Raw genomic sequence first — 9,284 nt, 5'->3', positions numbered from 1 at the left:
CCGCATCGAGCGAACCTGTTTCCCGCAATCGCTCAAGCCAGGTGTTGAGCGGCTCTTCAAGCGAAACTCTCTGACTTCTCTCCGCTTGAGCTGTGTGTCGAGCGAAACTCTGACTTGTATTCGCTCGAGCAGCTAGACGCTTCTCTCGAAAGGTGCAACTAGACTCTATATACTCAACAATTCTCCCACTTGGAGACTGGTACACCCACAATATCGCCCTCTGCCTCAAACATGATATCCTCCACCTCTGCAACTCACTGCTCCTGTCTTCATGCGAGAAGACCAACTGAAGTTGTGCACAACTTCAGTTTCTCAAGTGTAACACCCTTTGTCAACATATCAGCAGGGTTCTTACTTCCACAAATTTTCTCAAGTAGCAACTGTCCATCATCTAACAATGATCGTATAAAGTGATACCTGATCTGAATGTGCTTAGTCCTGGAATGAAACGTTGGGTTCTTGGTAAGGAATATGGCACTCTGACTATCACTGTAAAGAGTGTCATTCTGATTCTTTTTACCTAATTCCTCCAAGAAGCCCTGTATCCAAACCATCTCCTTTGCAGCTTCTGAAACTGCAATATACTCAGCTTCTGTAGTAGACAAGGAAACTGTCTTCTATAAATTTGAACCCCATGAAACTGTAATACCACCCAGAGTGGAAACAAACCCTGTGGTACTTTTTCTGCTATCAGTATCTCCAGCTAAATCAGCATCAACATAGCCTTGTACCTCTAAGTCCTCTCCTAAAAAACACAAGCACGTTTCTGAGGAGCCTTTTAGGTACCTCAAAATCCACTTCACTGCTTCTCAATGTTGTTTTCCAAGGTTACTCATGTATTTACTCACAACTCCCACTGTATGGGCAATATCTGGTCTAGTGCAGACCATAGCATATATAAGTGAACCAATAGCTGAGGCATAAGGAACCTTACTCATAAGGTCTCGTTCCTCTTCTGACTTTGGTGCCTGATCTTTGCTGAGTCTGAAGTGACTACCCAAGGGTGTGCCAACTGACTTGGCCTTGTCCATATTGAACCTGCTGAGTACATTTTTCACATACTCAGCCTATGAGAATCTCAACGTGGTTCTAACTCTATCTCTGACAATTCTCATGCCAAGGATTTGCTTTGTAGCTCCCAAATCCTTCATTGCAAAGTGCTCTGACATCTGCTTCTTCATATTATTGATCTCATCAATACTCGCCTCTGCAATAAGCATGTCATCCACATATAGCAACAAAATAATGTAAGAATTGTCAAACTGCCTGACATAGCAATAGTGATCTGCCTGACATCTGATGTACCCTGCACTACACATGAAACTGTCAAATTTCTTGTACCACTGTCTAGGAGCTTGTTACAGGCCATACAAGCTCTTCTTCAGTCTGCAAACTGAACTTTCCTTTCCTTGTACCACAAACCCCTCAGGTTGATGCATATAGATGTCTTCTTCAAGATCTCCCTGAAGAAAGGCTGTCTTCACATCCAACTGCTCAAGAAATAGATCTTCAGTAGCAACCATAACCAAAACTAACCTGATGGTTGTGATCTTTACCACAAGCGAAAAGATTTTAGACTAATCAATACCCTGTTTTTGCTGAAAGCCTTTTACAACAAGTCTGGCCTTGTACCTCTTACTGCCATCATGCTCAGTTTTCACCCGGTACACCCACTTGTTATGTAATGCCTTCTTCCCTGATGGAAGTTTTGTCAACTCCCATGTCAGATTCCCTAGCAAGGATTCCATCTCATCCTTCATGGCCAACTCCCACTTGCTAGAATTTTCATCTTGCAAGGTTTCTTGGTAACTCTGTGATTATCCACCATCTGTCAACAGAATATAATTCAAAGCAGGTGAGAAACGTTGTGGAGGATGAATAGTCCTAACTGACCTGCGAACTATAGCTGTAGGAGTAGACGACTCTGGATCTGACTGCAGAATAATAGGAATGGGTGTATTGGACCCACTCTCCCCGTCACTCATTTCTCTACATTGTACTGTGACCTCTGGTAGGTCATCCAAACTCACAAACTCAGACTCCTGAGGAGCTGCTTCAGCAACTGTACTAGACTTGTCTTTGTACATAATCTTCTCATTGAAAATCACATTCCTGCTTCTTATAATCTTCCGACCCTGATCATCCTAGAAACAATAGCCAAATGCTTCATTTCCATAGCTAATGAAATAACATTTCCTTGACTTAGCCTCAAATTTACTACAAGCATCAGAATCAATAAGAACGTAAGAAAGACAGCCAAAAGTTTTAAGATGAGAAAATTTGACCTCTTTCCCGCTCCAAGTCTCCTCAGGCAATCCACAATCCAATGGAACTAATGGCCATCTGTTTATCAAGTATACTGCAGTGCCAACTGCATCTGCCCAGAAAGTAGGTGGTAGCCCAACATGCAGCCTCATGCTTCTAGCACGCCCATTTATGGTTCTGTTCATGCGTTCAGCAACTCCATTTTGTTGTGGTGTCCCAGGAATGATCTTCTCCATTCGGATACCCTGAGTTGCACAATACTCCTTGAACCCGCCATCAATGTACTCACCACCACCTCAAGCATTTAAGCTTCAAGTCTGTCTCTGTCTCAACCATGACCTTCCAAATTTTGAACACATAAAATAGATCAAATTTATGCTTCAAAAAATAAACCCATACCTTCCTACTGTAGTCGTCAATGAATGTGACATAGTAACGAGAACATCCAAGAGATGCAACTGGGGAAGGTCCCCACACATCAGTGTGCACAAGATCCAGTCTCCCTAACTTCAATGTTCTGCCACTCTTTAAGAAACTGACCTTCTTCTGTTTTCCCATAATGCAATTCTCACACATACTGAGATCAACTGACTTTAGTTCTGGTAGCTTGACTCTAGACAGAAGTTCTTTCATGCCCTTCTAACTCATATGGCCAAGCCTGCAATGCCCCAAATCTGTTGTGCTCTCTGCAACAGTAATAGCAATATTGTTATTCAAACCAGTAGTCATATAGAGTGTATCAGTTTTCTTACCCCAAGCCAGTACCAATGCCCCTTTGGTGACCTTCCAGGTGCTATCCGAGAACACCACTGAATGACCACAATCATCAAGCTACCCAACAGAAATGAGATTCTTCTTCAACTCAAGAATGTGTCTGACCTTCTACAAGGTCCATTTGTTCTTGTTAGGGAGTGCAATGTCAATGTCTCCCATCCCTACTACATTCAAAGCCTCTCCATCAGCCAAATACACCTTCCCAAAATCACCTGCAACATAGTTCTGCATTATCTCCCGATGGGAAGATGTACGGAAGGAAGCCGCTAAATCAAGAATCCAGTCATCAACCGAACTATGAACTACAAGCAATAGTGCATCATGTACTACTTCAGTTGCCACATTAGCACTATCATTCTCGGTCTTCTTGGGATTTCTACAATTCTTCTTAATGTGGCCAACTTTGCCACAATTCCAGCAAGTTGCTTGCTGACCAGGCCTTGACTTGCTCTTACCCCTATTATTTGATTTTGATCTGTCTCTGTTTGAGTTCCTGTCTTGTGCTCTCCCCCGAGAGTCAACATTTAGCGCTGAACTCGAACTCGAGGTCTCCCCTGAATCTCTACTGCGCACCTGCTCAGCCAAAATCAAATCACGAATATCATCATATTTCAACTTTGACTTATCGGCAGAATTACTAACAGCCATTTTCATGGCTTCCAAACTATTTAGCAGTGATGCCAATAGTATCAGTGCATGTATCTCATCATCAAATTCAATTTCAACAGACGACAATTGATTTGTGATAGTATTAAAATCATTCAAATGTCGTGCACCAGAAGTACCATCTGTCATCTTCAAATTAAATAACTTTTTCATCAGATGTACCTTGCTATTCGCTATCGGCTTTTCATACATACCTGACAAAGCTGCTATGAGATCCGCAGTTGTCTTTTCCTTGATGACGTTGTGTGCAACGGATTTCGACAGAGTTAGATGAATAACCCCCAGAACCTATAGATCCAACAGGGTCCAATCAGCAACTGACATGCTTTCCGGCTTCTTCCCCAACAATGGAAGATAAAGTTTCTTTCCATAGAGGTAATCCTCTATCTGCATCCTCCAATATCCATAATCCGTGCCATTAAACTTCTCGATCCCCGATACCTTCACTTCTTCTCCAGCCATCGTTTTTCCTCGGACCCAAACCTTGGCTCTTGATACCAATTGTTATGAAAAACGATGACAATAAAGTAAAAGTAAAAGTAAACACGAGAAAAATTAAGCAATCACACGCGACACAATATTTATGTGGTTCGGCAAATTGCCTACATTCACGGGAGCTGCAGAGGATTTTTATTTCTTGAGGAATCACAATACAATGTGTAGGACGGCTACTGTTCACTCTAGAACAGTCACAGGTCAAGAACAAGTCATATAAATACATCATGCGGCGGAAACCCTAAAAACATCAGAAATAGTTATGTTCGCTCAAGCGGCGTGTTGAGCCTGCATCGAGCCAGGTGTCGAGCAGCTCTTCAAGCGAAACTCTCTGACTTCCCTCCGCTCGAGCTGTGTGTCGAGCGAAACTCTTTGACTTGTATTCGCTCTAGCGGCTAGACGCTCCGCTCGAGCGATGCAACCAAACTCCATATACTCAACACAAAGACCAATTATGCAAGTGAAGGGCGAGCAACAAACAACGCAATATGAGTTTAGGTGAGTGCCTAGAAAGTTGGAAGTCCCTAGAGGCAAAGTGGGAGTGCTCGGTGCCCTCACGAGTTCCTTGCTTTCTCCTAAAGCACTTCGTAGCAAAAGAGTCACGAAATCACCTTCTACCCAACGATGCTGAGAGTCTTTATCGCCATGCGGACAACATTCACTCAAGGCAGATTATGAGACCAACATCGTTTGGAGAACCCGTCACTCTTTGGTTGTGCTCCTGAACTTTGGATGAGTAAATCATTATGGATTTTACCATCATCCCAATCCAACGTACACTTGAACAGTCAGAAATTTGCCAACCAATGGACCAATCTTGCAGCAAGCGACAAAGAACCCGTGAAGAATTCTTTTCCCTTTTTATTCTCCTCGCTGATCGTCACTTTTGCCCACTGTCCTTACTTTCGAAAACTCAAAACTCTCTCTCTCTCTCTCTCTCTCCCTCCCCCTCCCTCCCTAACTTCCTAGAATTAAAGCTCAAACATGCGCTTGGACGCTAGAGGTCAACATCATACTAAAAACAACTCGACAATGACCACGCTTAGGAAAATTCTTCACTAAACAAGTAAGTATCTGCCATGATGATGTTTACAAACTGTGTGAATGACTGCGAAAAATGCGTGTGTTACAGACGTACATGTTAGGAAGGGTCCTTGTTATCTAGTATTCCCTCATGCTACAACTCTGATTTGCATACGATTTTACTCATACAATGTTCACTCAAATGTTGTTTAAACATTTTTCATAACATTTCCTACTTATGTTTATGAAAAAGCTTTCCCATGTATTTTACTTGAATCTCCACAAAAAGTTTTGGTATTATATCTTGGATTTATGTTAATATTTATGTAACGACCTGGCCCAATCATTCTAAGGTCGGAATATTGATAATTTTTATTGAGCCTAAATTATATTTACTGGGCCATATTTGATAAGCTCACGAGCGATAAATTATTGAGGTTGATTAGGAGTTTTAATTAGGCTCAATAATTAGATTACATTCCATTTATTATTTATTGAACGAGTTAGACACATGTTAGAATTTAAAGATCGACTATTAGAAATTTATTTTAATTTAAAATCATCACTGATTGAAGTTCCCTATGCAGTCTCAGTCATTGCTAATCCTACATTGAATGAACTATTAGATCATATTTTTAAATTCAAACTCTTTTCTTGAATGATCGTGACCGAGTCCAAGTCCAACTCATCGGCATCCTATTCCAACAATGATACTACTCTACAAGTCATCTTCACGTTAAAACCCTTTAACCGACTATCTTCTCAAACTCTAAGCCATGCATGTCTCCACCTTCCACTAGGATTCATGCCTCAATAAAACTCTCTTACAATTCTACAAATCATCTTCACATTAAAACTCTTAAATCGACTCCTTATATATACGCTCAACCCCATGCATTTTATGTGTATCTCATTCCTCTTCAAGCCTTAGTGTAGTTTCTGCTTACCTTACCCAAAATCACGCAGATCACCTCTAGTCCACCAACATCTCTCATGTTTTCTCTCTTCATCTAGTTCACATGATCGATTTCATCCCAAAAATATTGGATTAACACTATGAGGTAAGGAGCATGATCATATCCTTACACATATTTATGGTAAACAACATGTATTTTATAAAAATATTTGCATGTATGCCCTCCACTGGAAGCTCTTTTTTATTTACCCAAGTCATGATAAAATTATGAAAATTTATGATTTTACGTGAAGAATTATGTATCAAAATATTTTTGAAAAGTCATGATTTTATGTAAGAGTTATGCATTAAAATATTTATGAAAAATCATGATTTTATGTGAAAAACATCTATCGCGACATTTTATGAAATATGCGATTTCACTTAAAATCTATGATATGACAAGTATGCAAATATAATTATGATGAAGTATGAATGATAAGAAACGTAACGACCTATGTTATGATATGAACAAAGTACCATATGTTATAGGCATATTGCATTGTCAAGTTGTATATGCTGGTAGTGCATCCAATGTGTCTTTCTTATAGATGGATTTCATAATCTGTGGCCACGAATGGAATCAGAATCTACTTAGATTTGCTAAACCTAACTCACGAGGTCAATAGTGGGTACCGGCTTATGACAAGTGAAAGATAAGTTCATGTTGATGTTATTTATGTATGTATTTATGATTATGTTTTTCTCAAGAAATTCTATGTTTATTTTGTTTACTGTATGATCTGTTGCTTATTGAGTATTCAACTCATTTTTGTATGTTTTTATGTCTTAAACCTATATACAAAAATGTTTTCGTATGTATGAGGATGGAGCTGCAGGACAGGACTTGGCCTAGGGAGGCGAGACAGAGACCTATATAGTTTATGTTATGCTAGTATTATGATTTTCAGTTTAATAAATTATTTTGAAAAGTACATGAGACATTATTGATTTTAAATAAGTGTTTTCATAGATTCTCTTTTAGATTTTAAGTATTTAATAATGATTGTATTATAAGGAATTTTTGTACCTGGCCCTTCCTTTAGAACAAATAAAAATATTTTTAAATCAAGTTCAGTAGTAGCACTCTAGCTTCCTAGAGAATTTCTAAAATTGATTTTATTCTTCAACTTAGGGAGTGGGGTGTTACAATTTACAAGAGGGGTGATGACTATTTTCACAGGAGAGTGTGTGGGTGTGTTTGTTTCACAATCCCATGTCGAAATGGGGCATTATCTCAGTGGATATTCCCTGGACACTTAGGAGTGTGTAATGATGGAAGATGTTGCCTAGGTTGATGTTGCGCCTTAACATGCTCTAATGAAATGATAACGCTCTCGTACCATAGTCACTGTTTCTTTGCTGGTGGAGGCTAGAGAATGTTGTGGTCAAAGATGAGCATGTGAAGCCAAGCACTGCTTGTAATTAAATCTCACGCGCGATCATTACCTGTGATGTGACGAAGGAGCCAGGGTGTGTGCATGATCATTATAGGGGAGGCCCAGTGCATACATTAAAAAGAATGTTTTAGGATGCTTAATGGGAGGGCTTGGGGTCCTTAGTTGATTTTAGTTAATGGGAGGACCGGGGTACTAGGATTTATGAGCTTTGGATTTATGTTAAGAATGGGGTGCTCGAGAGACATCTTATTGTATTGAAGTTGTATTAGTTATGATTGCTTGAGGTTTTCATGACTCGTTTACGTACGATATTCAATTTTTTGATTTCTTAAAGGCTTTAAAGTTATGAATGGTGTTGCTCGATTTTCTCACCATGTTTGAATCTAAAGGCATGCATGTAAATTTTATTTTCTATTGCTTGGGGTGTTGCATCCCCCGATGCGAATATTGAATGCTTGATTCCTTTCCTTGGTATGTAGATTTCATTCTCTAGATCTTTTTATGTTTCACTTCCATCATATTTATTATCATCACATATGTTATATTTATCGTCATGGTTCTTACTTGCAGAGATTTTTTGAAATCTCATCGTGGTATTACCACACTGGTTTTGCTCATTGGAACCATAGACTTTAATGTAGATGTATGCTTTGAGGGAGGATGTGACGCCTCCAGATTCTGCTTGGGATTGGACGGACATCCAAAGCGTTGGGACATACAACACAAGTTACCTGCCTCTGTTTATGACATATAAGATGCAATGTTCCTAACATACATCTAGCATTATGCAATATTCGCAGCAGATCATTTTTTTTAGTAATACTAAGCATCAAACTTATAATATCTCAAATAGTTAAAACATAACCCATGCATACTTAACGAAATAAGCATCCACAATTACAGCATGGTCTCAAAAGATTGTAATCTCAAACAACGAAGACCTAACTCCATAATTACATTGTCAAAATACACTATTGGGCTAGTTCGTTGAGTAACTCATATAACTCGACTAACGATGCTGGAATACTATCAAAGACCTAACTATGGAGGCTGCAAGCTCCGCATTGCGTCTACTGCGTCTAGTTAACCTCCTCCAATCTGCCAGTGTGTTCCCTACTTTGATCCTAACACATCGCCTACCATTCAAGGAGAATGGTAGTTGGGACTACCATGGTGAGATTTGATTACAAATCTCAAGAAGTTAACAGGAAACTTCCACACAGGTTAATGATGCATACATGGCAGTAAAAGCATGAATGCATAATCAAAGTCATAAGTAAGCATAACATAACTTGACATATAGTATGATATAAATTACATAACTTGAACTAAAACTAAAACTTAGCTTGACATGACATGACATGTACGTGAACTTGAAACATAACATAGACTAGCAACATAGCATGAACGTGAACTTGAAACATAACATAGACTTGAAACATAGCATGAATGTGAACATACATAATTTGAACATGAATTTGAACATAACATGAACCTGAGCAAAACATAATATAAACGTGAACTTGAAACATAACGTGAACGTGAACATGACATAATAACATGAACATGAACTTGAAACATGATATGGATTTGAAACATAGCATGACCGTGAACATACATAACATGAACGTGAACTTGAACATAACATAACGTGATGAGTTGAACGTGAAATACATGAACTTGGAATCTTATTCAATAAACTTAAT

Source organism: Juglans microcarpa x Juglans regia, chromosome 1D (genome assembly GCF_004785595.1).
Source record: "Juglans microcarpa x Juglans regia isolate MS1-56 chromosome 1D, Jm3101_v1.0, whole genome shotgun sequence".
NCBI classification, from domain to species: Eukaryota; Viridiplantae; Streptophyta; class Magnoliopsida; order Fagales; family Juglandaceae; genus Juglans; species Juglans microcarpa x Juglans regia.
This window is presented reverse-complemented; position numbering follows the sequence as displayed.